Genomic DNA, 14561 nt, shown 5'->3' with positions numbered 1-14561 from the left:
ACGAATCAGAGGAGGAGAAGAAAGGCGGGCCTACCGGGTTTTAGAGGCGGAGCATTGTGACCTCAGCGCTGAGGAGGAGGAGACGCCATCTTCTTCCGGTAAATCAAAACACAAAATAAAATTCCCAAATGTCTGGAGGGCGAGTTGAATCCTCAAACATCTCGTCTCACAGGAACCGACCCGGATCCGCTCGTAAACGGGCCTCTTTAGCGCTTTATTTTGAAATGTCACGAGACAAACCTTTAATTCTAAAGTTCTGAGCAATAACTACGTCCAACAAGCAGGTTCTGTTTGTTGCTGGGTGAGTATTGATGAATTAAAATCCGGAGACGTGTCTTCTGGTTCTGATCCAGAATGAGATCACAAAAATGACATTTTAACATTAAACCCATTTATGGATTCAGGAATCAGTTAAAAATAAACATGTTAAAATAAAGACAGAAAACGTACCTGGCGGGGGGGCGGGGCCGGAGGTGAAATAATCCAGTAAACAGCAACAAATAAAGGTGAAGCCAACACTGCGCTGACAAACACAGGGAGCGACTGGGTGGGAGGAGCTAACGAGGTGCAGGTGTGATCAATCAGGGGGGGGGCAGAGAGACAGGAAGTGAAGCGTCTGGGGAGGCTGCATTAAAACACACACCTGCAGACCGGGATAGGAAGACGGTCTGGATTTAAATCTAAATCTATTAACCTGTGGGGCGCTGGCAGGAATTACATCCAGCTAGGATGTGTCCAACAGCAGGGGGGGGGGAGCCCCCCCCCCCATCCAGAGCAATAACCCGGCAGCAACGCTAACAATTACACGCTACCTGAAACCAGTACCTGTGAGACGCTACTCAGGGCCGCAGGACGCAGCATCAGGATGCTGAGGTGGTTTTACCCGGAAGAGAAGAGCACGAAAGAAAGAATGAATGAAAGAGAGGGAGAGAGAGATAGAGAGAGAGACAGAGAGGGAGAGAGCAGAGGTTTAATGCCAGCACAAATCCTTTGATCTAACCTGCGAGGGGAAGCTGCGGAAGAAAGTCGATGGAGAGGAAAGGACGGATATTTGTTTCATCAGCGTGTTCTTTGTTTGTTTGTTTATTGTTTGTTTGTTTGTTTGTTTGTTTGTTTATTGTTTGTTTGTTTCTTTGTTTGTTTGTTTGTTCCAGGATGGAATATCAGATCAATGATTTACGACTGAAACGCATCATCAAACGCATTATCTATTTTTAATTTAAGAACAAATACTTCCTTTGATTGTTTCTGATTCTGCACCAACCTCCGTCCACGAGTCGCCATAGCAACCCAATGGGTTGTGTCTGCTGACATGCTAGGTTCCAGCTAGCCGCTAGCACGTCTCCCTAAAACCAGGATAAACGCGTTCTTTGGGTTGATGGACACCTGGTTAAACGTTCCCGGAGCGTTGCCGCGGCGCCTGAAGGAGGCGGGGACTCGTTATGTGGGAATGTGGCTAACGGACAGGCCTCCGACTCGGAGACGAACGAGAGGGCAGGTCGTGCTGAAGCTGATGAAGAGGCCCCATGCTAATGAGACAGCTGCTGATAGGCTGATGGATGCTCGGTGGATTTAAGGCGGAGCTCCTGTCGTGATGGACGAGGCTGCGTTTTCACGGCCGCTCGCCCCTCCGGGAGTAAACAACGGCGTTTAGCCTTTAGTGAACCGCTCGATAAAGAAAGCCTCGTTAGCCTCGTTAGCGTGGCATTCATCATCCGAGGCATCCGACCGTGGGGTCGGGTCGGAGGAGGAGGAGGAGCTTGGAGGTGATCCGGCCTCGAGAGGTACGGCGGCGTCGGTCCCTTCATCCCGATCGGACCCACATAGAACCTTCTGGTGCTGACCCAGATCACCGTGTGGACGGCGTCGACCCGGTTAGGAGGGGAACGAGCCGCGTCTCATCACGCCGGCTGCCGATTGGCCGACGGTTCTGGCGTCTTGACGCCGGATCCATCCGACGCCACTCAGGTGAAAACGTTGACAGGTGAGCTCATCTTTAGAAAGGTCTCAGTCTCGTTCCTCTTCCTCGAACGCCCCGCTGGAAAACGCAGCGGCGAGCCGGATACCATTCCGGATTCCTTTGAATACTGCTGGGAAAAAATCTAAAATAAAACCCTCCTGGAGATTTCATCTTCAATAAACATGAAAGTCTTTAACTATTTCAAACAAAGTCACGATTCAAAGGCTGAAGATCACCGGATTTTGTTGAAAGGATTCCGTTTAGGAAGTTTTAGCGTAAATCCTGGCGTCCAATCAGCCTTCAGTCGCTGAACAGGGATCCTGGAGCGCCGGGAGCGCCGGGAATACCGTCTCCTGCTCGTTCAACTTAAACGCCGGCGATGAAGGAGGAGCAGAAGGGCGGGGATAAAGCAAAGGAATAAAGGAGTGATGGAAGACGTCCCGAATGGACCCTCGTTAATCGCTCATTAGCCAGGAGTGTGTTCCTGCTAGCAGGTAGCACGGCTGATGGATGCTGCCGTCGCCACGGTTACGCGCGAGGCATTTATTCTCACATGAATAATGCAGGCGCTCCGCCGCCGCCGCCGCGTTTCATCTCGTCTTCCCGCCGTCCCCAGATGGCCGTCCATCCATCCGGAACGCTCTCGCCGCCTCCTCATCTCCAAACACAAATAAGAACAAACCGAAGCCGCGGGGTGTGTGTGTGTGCGTGTGTGTGTGTGCGTGTGTGTGTGTGTGTGTGTGTGTGCGTGTGTGTGTGTGTGCGTGTGCGTGTGCGTGTGTGTAAATCAGCGCGTTTCAAGGGGGAGGGGGGCGTTGAAGACACCCGCCGAGACACTTTACGCTCACAGCTGATTCAAACTAAATCGAAATATAGCACTTTATATGGAAACAGGCCACACTGTGATTTCCCATTTACAATCAGCGGCCCGGTTCTTCGCTTTGGGCCGGGCCCTAAAATGGCCCCCAATTTCATGACACTCGAGCAGGAGCGTTACCGTCCGAGCGACGGACGCATCGGCGGCGCCGTGAGCAGCGTGACTTCCGTATAAAAAACACCGCTGCAGCGCTGCAGGCGTCCCCGCTCGAGGTGCGAGTACACGCTCCGTACTTTGGGAGTACTTGTATTACATCATTAATACTGGCAGGAAAAAAGGTGGCGCCAAACAGGTGGGGGTTCGGTTTCTCGTCTCGAAGGCTAAGCTGTAGCTTAAATGCTAACCGTCATCCTCCAGCTCGCCGCTCTCTCTTGCCCCGCCCACACACCAGCTCTGCTGAGGAGCGATAGGTCTGCATCCCGTTTTCCAGCTCCGCGTTATTCCTTCTTTCCCGTCTTGTCGTGCTGCGGCAGTAAAATAAAAACCCCCCGGACCCCCCCCCCCCCCCCCCCGCACCGTTTCTGACGGGAACATTTCAGGTTTCCGCGTTGCTCCGGCGTCCGGCTCGCTGCAGCATCACTTCTGTTCGGCGCGGATAAAATCAGAAATGACAGCGGAGGTCAACCTTTGACTCCGAGAGAAACGAACGACAAGAGGCTGCTGGAGCCGGGCGGGACCAGAACATCCCGGGTCGCCGCGGGGGGGGGTGGAACGCCGTAGGTCACATGGTGATCTGGACCGCAGCATCCAGACGAGTCGTTCCGGGATGGGGATATAAACCCACAGGGAATTGATTGATGACCCTCAGCGACCTCGCCAGGTGATGCTAACACGCTAACACGCTAGCGCCCCATATCGTTCCCGCCTGCTGAGACGCCTTCATCGGAAAACAAGGATGAACGCTCGGCGAGCACAAACCTCCCCCAAGCAGCTCGTTCCCCTCGTTGGATTTACGCCGTCCAGGTGACCTGGGCTCATCTTGATAGCATCGTACGTCCCCTCAGCCAATCGGTGCTGCTGGATTAGAACACTCGTCGGACGGTCCGAATCTGGCCTGTAGGTTTCCTCTAAAGTCGGATGTGATTGGATGAAAGGAGAATCTGATTCTGCGTCTGAGCGTTCTGTTGTTCCTGTTCCTGTTTGCAGGTGGAGCGTTTATCTCCGTTTACCTGCTTGCTACCTTCCTTCGCTGCTGGTCACTGACGATCGGCACGCTTTGTGTTGTCGTGTGGCGACAATGACGAAGTGCGTCGCTTCTTATCTTCAGCAAAAAAACAACAACTAGAAGCTGAAAGTAGTTTACATCGGAGGAAAAGCACGCCCCCACAAACACACGCAGATAGAAGTTCAATCGCTGCCAAGTGTGTGTGTGTGTGTAGCTCACAAAGAGTGTGTGTGTGTAGCTCACAAAGAGTGTGTAGCTCACAAAGAGTGTGTGTGTGTAGCTCACAAAGAGTGTGTGTGTAGCTCACAAAGAGTGTGTAGCTCACAAAGAGTGTGTGTGTGTAGCTCACAAAGAGTGTGTGTGTGTAGCTCACAAAGAGTGTGTGTAGCTCACAAAGAGTGTGTAGCTCACAAAGAGTGTGTGTGTGTAGCTCACAAAGAGTGTGTGTGTGTAGCTCACAAAGAGTGTGTAGCTCACAAAGAGTGTGTGTGTGTAGCTCACAAAGAGTGTGTGTGTAGCTCACAAAGAGTGTGTAGCTCACAAAGAGTGTGTGTGTGTAGCTCACAAAGAGTGTGTGTGTGTAGCTCACAAAGAGTGTGTAGCTCACAAAGAGTGTGTGTGGGAGAATCAAAGGATCTTCCTACTTCATGTGTGTGTGTGTGTGTGTGTGCCGACAGCTGGCTGACAGAGACAAGAGCACAACAAGATAAGAGAAGAGGAATCGGCCCACCTCCAAACACGCACACACACACACACACACACCTCCAAACACGCACACACACACACACACCTCCTTTTTGTGTGTTATCAACCTTTTGCGTGAACATTTATTTATTTTGGGTGGTTGTGATCCCTATTATTACCTCAACACCACCTGCAGCAGGTGAGAGGACGGCGCCTCTAGTGGCGGCGTCACGTCACAGCTGCGTAGCGTAGCATATACAACGTCATGGTGACCCAGAGATAGAAGCGTAGCGTAGCGTATACGAGGTCATGGCGACCTAGCGTAGCGTATACGAGGTCATAGCGACCTAGCGATAGAAGCGTAGCGTACACGACGTCATGGCGACCTAGCGATAGAAGCGTAGCGTAGCGTATACAAGGTCATGGCGACCTAGCGTAGCGTATACGAGGTCATAGCGACCTAGCAATAGAAGCGTAGCGTAGCGTACACGACGTCATGGCGACCTAGCAATAGAAGCGTAGCGTATACGAGGTCATGGCGACCTAGCGTAGCGTAGCATATACAACGTCATGGCGACCTAGCGTAGCGTAGCATATACAACGTCATGGCGACCCAGCAATAGAAGCGTAGTGTACACGACGTCATGGCGACCCAGAGATAGAAGCGTAGCGTATACATCGTCATGGCGACCCAGCGATAGAAGCGTAGCGTAGCATCCTAGCGAGGGTTGAACAGTTTAACTGACCTTTCGACTAATCACTGACATCACTGGATCAATATGGAGCAAGAAGACCTGATGCAGGTGCACCAACATTTACAGGTCGTCATCGGCTCAGAATGTTGCATCATGGGTATAATTTTCATAGGTGAACTCGCGCTCTGATTGGCTGCAGGGAGAAAAGGTCACACCCATCCTCTGGTGTCCAGTTTGTGGTACTATTGAGTGTTATAAGTCCTGTCTGCAGGGGTCACCTTTAGGATAACAGCCATTTAACAGCCGCGCACGCACACACACACACACACACACACACACACACACACACTGATCAGTGTGACAATCCACTGCTGTCTCTTTCTATCAAGACTTGGTAGGATGCTGCGTGCATGTGTGTGTGTGTGTGCGTGTGTGTGTGACTGAGTAAGAGAGAGACATGTAGGGAGAAGAGAAAATTAGAGCTGTCACACACACACACACACACACACACACACACACACACAGCTTCTTGACAGGAAAGGTGACTTGTCCAGGAAGGAAAGGAGCGAGGGAGGAAAAGCACGGAAGCCTGAAAGGGAGAGAAGCAACGATTCACAGGGAAAAAAAGAAAGATGGAAAAAGAAACGACACCAGGAGAGAGAGAGTTAAATTCAGCAGTGACTCACGGCGAGGCCTTCTCCTCTTTGAAGGAGGTCGGATCAAAGTGACAGATGTATAAAAGCAAAGTAAAGTAAAGGTGTGGAGGGAAGAAACGCGACCGGACAAACAGACATCAGCAGCTTCCTGCAACCGCCCTCAGCCCCTTTGTGTGAGGGCTTTATGTTACTGGCATACATTCCTTATTGCCCCCAGCAAAGGGGCATTAAAGGGGGGGGGGGGTATCCCGGTCTGTGTCTTCGATTTAAACCAAATCATCTCGTTCTTTAGGAGGTTTAATCCTCCAGCAGCGCAGACGAAGCTTCTAAAGGCCTGAAACACAACTGCTCTGTTCTTCAGTGGGCGGAGCCTCGGTTCCGTGCTTCTCGGCACCGGGAGGGAGGAGGCAGGAAGCGGCGGGACGGTCCACAGAGCCCGATGCGACCCGTTCCATCGGATGCACCGGCGTGGAACGTTTCACTGCGGGTTTCCTGAACGATCGCTAAAGTTCAAACGCGTGATCTGACCTCGCCGGATCAGCAAGGTCAGATCCAAGGTCAGATCCAAGGTCAGGGGAAAGTTCCAACATCCCCCCCGACCGGGAGTAAAGGAACGCCTCCTCAAGGTCGCAGTCAGTGTTCAGAAGCTCCTTCTGGGACTGATCTTCAAACAGGCGATCCAGATGTTTTTACACACACACGCGCACACACATGCACACACACACGCACACGCACACACACACCTGTTATTATTCAGCGGAGCCATTGATGTAACATCTCAATGCCACCTACAGCCGTCCAGGGAATAAACCCACAAAAAGCCAATTAAAGAGCCAATCAGGAACAGGCAGAGCGATTAGCTTCCACGTTAGCGCCTTTAGCACGACTCCAGGATTCCCATTCAAATATGATCCATTGTTTAAAGAGAGGAAGTTTTGGGAGAGGGTAACGTGTGTGCAGGTGTGTGTGTGTGTCTGTGTGTGCAGTAATTGCTGGATGCTGATTATTTGTCTAGTTGTCTCGTAGTTTGGAACAAAGTCAAACACACAAACACTACAGCTATTCTAGGATTGTGCGACTGACGGCGACGGGTGAGACAGGCAAGACAGGCGAGACGGGCGAGACAGGTGAGAGAGGCGAGACGGGCGAGACAGGTGAGAGAGGCGAGACGGGCGGGACAGGTGAGAGAGGCGAGACGGGCGGGACAGGTCAGTGCCCGTTTTTGGCACAAGGAAAGATTTTTGAGGCTAAATTCAGCATCACTTTTCACACCGTAAGCCTGCAAGTCACAATGGAGTCCCTAACCGCATCAGCAATTACACCCCCCCCCCCCCCCCCACACACACACACACACACACACACATGCACACACAGTAAATTAAAGTTGATTCACGCCCTTATTCTCCCCAGGCTCTCTGTGATTGGTCATGAGATGTCACACTGTGCGTGTGTGTGTGTGCGTGTAGGTGTGCGTGTAGGTGCGCGTGTGTGTGTGTGCATGTAGGTGTGTGTGTGTGTGTGCGTGTAGGTGTGCGTGTGCGTGTAGGTGCGCGTGTGTGTGTGTGCATGTAGGTGTGTGTGTGTGTGTGCGTGTAGGTGCGCGTGTGTGTGTGTGCATGTAGGTGTGTGTGTGTGTGTGCGTGTAGGTGTGTGTGTGTGTGTGCGTGTAGGTGTGTGTGTGTGTGTGCGTGTAGGTGTGTGTGTGTGTGTGCGTGTAGGTGTGTGTGTGTGTGTGCGTGTAGGTGCGCGTGTGTGTGTGTGCGTGTAGGTGTGTGTGTGTGCGTGTAGGTGCGCGTGTGTGTGTGTGCGTGTAGGCGCGCGTGTGTGTGTGTGCGTGTAGGTGTGTGTGTGTGTGTGCATGCGCCGCCTGAAGCTCCCTAATAGGTCTTGATAAGAGTCATTTGAAACTACGGGAGGTTGAAAATAAAGACGTATCAAATGCAGAGAGACCGAAGGCGAAAGACAGACTCGCTGAAGGATGAACGAGGAAGGGACGCAATGAGAGAGAGAGAGAGAGAGAGAGGGGGGGGGGGGGGGGGGTGGCGGAGGAAGAGAAGATCGCCAGGGTTCGAGGGGAACCCCCCCCCCGAGGAAAGGATGAGGAGTGTCCACGTCAACGGGAGCCGCCTCCCACTCTGAGGAGCTTCACATCCTGTCATCCTTTCATCCTGTCATCCGTCATCCTTTCATCCAGTCATCCGTCATCCTGCAGCTGTGACGTCATCAAGACGACAGGAAGAGTCGATCGCCCCGCCCCCTTTCAGTGGTCTCTCTCTCTCCTTCTTTTACAGTCTCCCCCCTCCCGGCAGCTGTCCTCCACCCTTTCGTCCTCCTGTCCTCCTTGTCCCAGGCTTTGTTGACCGAAGACACCAACCAAATGATGGGATGTCAGTCTCCATGGAAACCAGTGAGTAACAGGAGCTCATTTAAATTACAGGTAAACATCACAACAGTGTGGACGGAGACGCGGAGGACGTCATCTCCGGAGACGGGGACGCGGGGGACGTTGTCTCAGGAGACGGGGACGCGGAGGACGTCGTCTCCGGAGGCGGAGACGCGGGGGACGTCGTCTCAGGAGACGGGGACGCGGAGGACGTCATCTCCGGAGACGGGGACGCGGGGGACGTCGTCTCAGGAGACGGGGACGCGGAGGACGTCGTCTCCGGAGGCGGGGACGCGGAGGACGTCGTCTCCGGAGAGGCCGAAGCCGAGCCCAAACAGAAATCTCGTCTTCTCTATTTCATCAGCTCAAACTTTAAATCACAATCTGCTGATTAAACTTTTAACGGAGCCAATTCCTTTTGATATGAATAATTTGTCACAGATGGATGAAACCAACTTAAACGACGAGGGACGAGAACGATGAAGAGTAAATGAAAGGAGGGGACGGAGTGACAGGAAGGGAGGACGGCAGACGACTGCTAATGTCGCTACGTGCTAACACAGCTGAGAGGAGGAGGAGGCCATCAAAGGCTGATGAAGACCGCGGTGAATACTGATGCTGCGGTCTTCCTCCGTCTGACACGCGCACACACACACACACACGGATCACGTGACCTCATCTGAATCCAGATATTTAGAAAGCAAAGCGGAAACATTTAGGAGATAAAGTCTCGTCAGAGTAACGATGAAAACACGGATCAATAAAAGGACCCTGTGTGTGTGTGCGTGTGTGTGTGCGTGTGTGTGTGTGCGTGTGTGAGGACACCGTGCGATCCAGTCCCATAATCCTATCACAGAAGAGGAGGAGGGGAAGAAGTGCCAGCTATCTGCCCCAGGCGGGGCAATAAATGAGTTCCACCAACCAAAGGTTGGACTACGGGGAGCAGTCCACTGTAAAAAATGAGTGCTACAGGGAAGAAGTACAAATACTGGCCGTGTTGATCAGGAGGAAGTTATATTACTGGGTGGAGGTTTGTGTGGCCCATCCACCACCACCACCACCACCATTGTCTTCTGCTCTATGTCTATCGTGGAGGAGTCAAACCTCCCTCCCTCCAGCGAGTCCTGGGTCTCCCACACGCCCAGAATACCTCCCCGGGGAGGATTCCGGGACGCATCCGAGCCACTCCAGTCGACTCCTCTCCACGAAGAGGAGCAGCGGCTCCCCTCGGAGCGAGAACCACGACCTGGTTTTTGAACCCATCGTCAAACAGCTGCTGCAACGTGCAGGTAACAAAACGCTGACCCGAACGAAGCCCTCCACGCGCCTCCTCCTCCTCAAGGACGACTGCTCTTTCCGTTTCCCTTTCATCTGTCGAGGAGGTGCAGCACAGAGCAAGCCTCCGCCCGTTAAAGCCGGTAACGCGTTCGCTCAACGCCTGGATGCGCATTTTTACAGAACACGAGTTCAGAACGTTCTCCATCAGACACGAACCGGCGTTTTCTAACCCAGATAAACGAGTCGAAATGATAAATACTTTTCATAAATCCCTGACCTTTATATAAAACGGGAAGGAAAGCGCTGGACTGTTGGCCGCTCGTGGAAACGTTTCCAGAACCATCTGCTTGAAAACGTGTTCCTGGTTACGGCCCGGTGGCGATGACGGATGCTTCTTCCAGTCGACTGAAGCGCCCATCTGGCTTCAACTCAACTCTCCTCCGGGTTTCTCTCTACCTGACAGGTGGACGCAGAGAGCGATCAGACCTCGTCCAAACAAGACGGCGCTGTCGGGAAGACGTGGCGACGGAATTAGGCCTGAAAAACGGAGCTGAGAAGGGTATACTGAACAGGTGTGGGATGAGAGAGAGAGAGAGAGAGAGAGAGAGAGAGGGGTGGCATAAGGGGAGAGAGAGAGAGAGAGATGGGTGGCATAAGGAGAAGAGAGAGAGCGAGGGGTGGCATGAGGGGGGAGAGAGAGAGAGAGAGAGAAAGGATTGAGGTGAAATAAACGAGAGGGAGGACAGGAAGCGTGACATCCAGAGTGAGATGGGAGCGCTGGCGTTCCGGCCCCGCTGATTTTCCGTAGCGAGCCGGAACGCTGCGGTTTGTTCCTGAGACCTCATGAATATTCATGAAGGAGTATATTTAGCCTCATCCATCAGGATCAGAGTCACGCCCACGACGGCGTGAACAGACGCCGTCTGATTTATGGCGCCTCAGCTCACGTTTAGTCGCCTCGACGCTTCCGTCTCCACCCGGCTCGGGTTGTTGGGTCACATTGTGTCGTCCACCCCCCCCCCCCCCCCCCCCCCTCTGGGGTTCGACCCCTAATGACCCGGGAGGGCGGGAACGAATGAGGTTTAATCTGCTTTGGGTCAAATGATGTGGAGATCAAGCCGGGCCTTCAGGCAGGAGGACGCCGGGGGGGTAGGGGGGGGGGCATGCTCCTCCATGTCACTAACCTTTCAGCGCTGGAGTTCCAACTCCAACTTTTTGGGGTTGATTTAGCTGATGCTGCTTCTTTTGCTTCTTGAGACCAAATCTCTGCCGGACGGAAGGACGGAGGTTCAACCCGGAGGAGCAGAGGAGAGCAGAGGAGGCGTCCCACGAGACGGGTGTCAAAAACAGAAGGAGAACCGGACAGGTTGGCTGATTTATCCAGACAGGAGCGCCTGGGGGGGGGGCAGGCTTCAAGTCCTGCAGGGGAGGAGAGTGATGTCATCAGGGGGAGGAGCAGAGCGAAGGAGGTGAGGAGGTGGTGTGATGTTGCACTTCCCTACCTGTTGATTACAGTTCCTCACAGCTGATTGGCTGACTGATCCATGCTCCGCCCACAACAGACGACGCCTGAGGAAGCAGAAAGGAGGCGCACAGCTAACAAAGAAAGAGGAGCGCTTTACTCCTCATTTATTCATCCTCCACTTTGGTCTAAACCATTTTTCGCTCAGCTCCTTTCCCCGATTTGATTTATTGTCTCTCCCTCCGTTCCTCCCTCTCTCCCCGACGGAGCGTAAACGAGCAGGAGGAGTAATAAAGTTTGAGAGGAGCCGGTCGGCCACGCCGCCCGCCTCCACGACCAGGTACACGGCGTGTGTGTGTGTGCGCGTGTGCGTCCGTCACACACTCTGCAGCCAGCTGCTTCCTAACGAGGTTAGCGTCGGTGAGCGTCCAATAAGACGAAGGCGTGATTAGATTTTCTTCTTCTTCTCATTATTCAGGACAAACACGGAACATTCAGGAATTCATCTCGTTGACGCCGGAGCGCAGGAATTCCAGCAGCACAATACATGTCCCACAATGCATCCTGTTCAGCATCGCATGGCCACGCCCAGCACCGGCGCGCTAGCCGGGCTGTAGCTGCTATCAGGCTATGCTAACGTAAGCAAATTTCTTTTTATATATTTTGAATCTAAAATGGAGGAGGAGGAGCACGGACATCGGGAAGAGGTCCAGAGTGAGACGTCCCGCCGAAGATCCCCACGTGGACGGTGTAAACGCCGTTAGGAGGGGAACGAGCCGCTTGTTGTCGTTTTCCTAGTTTTCCGGATCAAATGGCTAATCCAGCGCTTCCCAGATGTTAAACGCTTCAGTATGAAAAATGACCGAACGAAGCGCCGCTCCGTCTAAAGGTCAAGCGTCCGTTCAGAGCCGACGGCGGCGCGCCTTGGATTGGCTCCGCCTGCCGAGCGCCTCCTAACGATGACCGAGCGCCGCAGCGACGATCCTCTCGTGTGAAATTCATCTCCATTATCTCGAGTTTCCATCAGCACAGAAGAAACATTTAGCACGGGGAGGAGCCGATCATTCACGGCGCCGCCGCTCTGCCGGAAGCCAACGCTCCTTCATCCACGTCATCCCACGTTTCCGGAGCGTCACGCGCGGAGAAGATCGAACGCTTCCGAACGAAATAGAAGATTCACCAGAGGTGAAACGTAATCGGTGTGAAACGGGTCTAATTTACAGGATAGAATAATTAATCTGAAGCTGGATTAGGGACAGAGCGGCGCATAAATTAGCACTCGACAGCAAAACAGCAACTCGGCTCGGCCGCCTCTTCGTCTTTGCTCATTTCCATGGCAGCAAGCGGCGGTTAGCACACTGCAAAAAATTAAAATAAATCCATCTATAAACTCAAATGTCGACACAGAAAAGCTGCCGCACTTCAAAAACTAAATCAGCGTCTCTGCTCTGATCTTCATTTTCCTGTTTTTATGAGTATTTGGAATCACGACTCAGCAGTTCTGGACGAGTCGTCCGTCCCCAGCATCCGGCTTCATGACACGGCCGGACAGGAAGCCTTCCTTCTTCCCGTACCTGCCACGTCATTGACTTCCTGTTTCGACAAACCTTGTTGTGCTTTAAAGAGGACACCCAACCGGTCCTCGAGGAGCCGGCGTGAAAACATGCCTCCTAGGATTAGCACAAAAAAAAAAAAAAAAAAGGTGTTTGTCCCGAGAAAACATTCTCCATCCAGAGCGGCAACGCGAGACTGCTGCTCCACCCGTGTGGGCTGCGCCATGCCGAGAATGAAGCAGCTCAATTTATCACCCCGAGAGTAGGGGTGGCAGATAGAGGGGGGGGCAAACATTAGGGTGGAATTAAACTGCACGAGGCAGGGAGGGAAATGGAGAGAATGACGGAGGGATAATAGCAAGAAGATTGGGGGAAAGAGGGGAACAAAGACAAACAGTGGGATTATGGCAAGTAGTGGATCAGAGGAGGAAAGAGAGGGAGGAAGAGGAAAGAGAGAGAGGAAGAGGAAAGGCTGGCAGAGAGCGATAGGAGGAGCGGCAGCGTAATTACCGAGGTTGAGCCACGGGGCTCCTGCATGGATCATTAGCCGGCGTGAACAACCGCCGCCGCCGAGCCGTGTGGAGAGGCTCCGCTGAAAAGGTCACGGCGTCCGCCGCTCTGGATGAACACGCCGGCGTGTTCTGCTTAGTCGGCTTTATTTATCTCGGCAGTTAGACGACACGGGCCCGGAGATAAGGGGGCTAATAAAGCGCAACAATCGGGAACAAAATACACAGACAAAACACGGCGCCTCGAAACGCCGCGATCCGAGCCGCGCCCCCGCAAACACCAGGCCTGGGCCGCGGCCCGGTACCGGCCCGTGAGACACAACGCCGCGATCCGAGCCGGCGGCTTCCTAAAGCAGCTGATTTACTGCTGGATTCATGGGAAGGCAAACGCCACAGATACGGGCGCTTCCCTTTACATTTAAGCTAACCGCAGCGAAGCTAATCGTTTCTGTGCCTACTGTAATGATGAAAGTGAGGGCCGGGGTGAGGGCGCCGCCCTGGAGGTGGACGGCGCCCATCGAGCCACTTCCGCCCCAATATATGCACTAAATTAGCACGATAGCACATAGCCGGAATGTTCTCCAAACTGGACTGAAAAATAAAACATGCATCTTTTATTGGCAACATTTTTGTCTACTTTGTTCCCGGTGAGGAAAACGATCCGGATCCTGGATTTAAAATGAAACCGCTCTGCCTCGGGGAACGGACTCGTTCCACACGTCGACGGTCAGGAGAGCTTTTACGGCGCTATCCTGGTGGCACCGCTGTTTCAGCGCCAACGATAATGTCTCATTGGCATTAAGCTACTTATCCACACATGCTAACACACACGCTAAGTGTGCATTTTTTCCCGCCAATGCATGAAGCTGACTCTGAACATTTGCCTGTAAACAGAGACTATAATAATGACCGAGCATCCATCATTTCATCCTCTCGTCTGTTTTCTCGTCCTCAGATGACAAATCTCAAGCCTCTGCCCGTTTACTCATCTCCGCCCCGTCCCCTCCCACGTCTTTAGTCCGTGCTTTTATTGATTCCACCGCCGCCGCCGAGATTACATTCCTCCGCCTTGGTAAAGAGCTGCTCTGGTATAATTTTATCTCCGAAATGAAGCCATTGTTTGAAAGAACAATGAAGCAGTGGAATGAAGTTGATGCGGTGCCGTTAAATATCGGACCGTGACGCCGGACTCCTTGCTTTATTCTCTAGCCGTGCCTTCATCAGGACGCAGCCTGCAAGGCGATCACTGAGCACGTTCACTTTCATCTCTTCCTTTGTTCAAGGTCGTTGCTCGGTGATGTCAGAAAGTCTCATTGTGTCGTTTAACCTGTGAAGAGCA

The sequence above is a fragment of the Brachionichthys hirsutus genome, chromosome 11 (genome assembly GCF_040956055.1).
Source record: "Brachionichthys hirsutus isolate HB-005 chromosome 11, CSIRO-AGI_Bhir_v1, whole genome shotgun sequence".
Taxonomy (NCBI): Eukaryota; Metazoa; Chordata; class Actinopteri; order Lophiiformes; family Brachionichthyidae; genus Brachionichthys; species Brachionichthys hirsutus.
Note: the sequence above shows the minus strand (reverse complement) of the source record.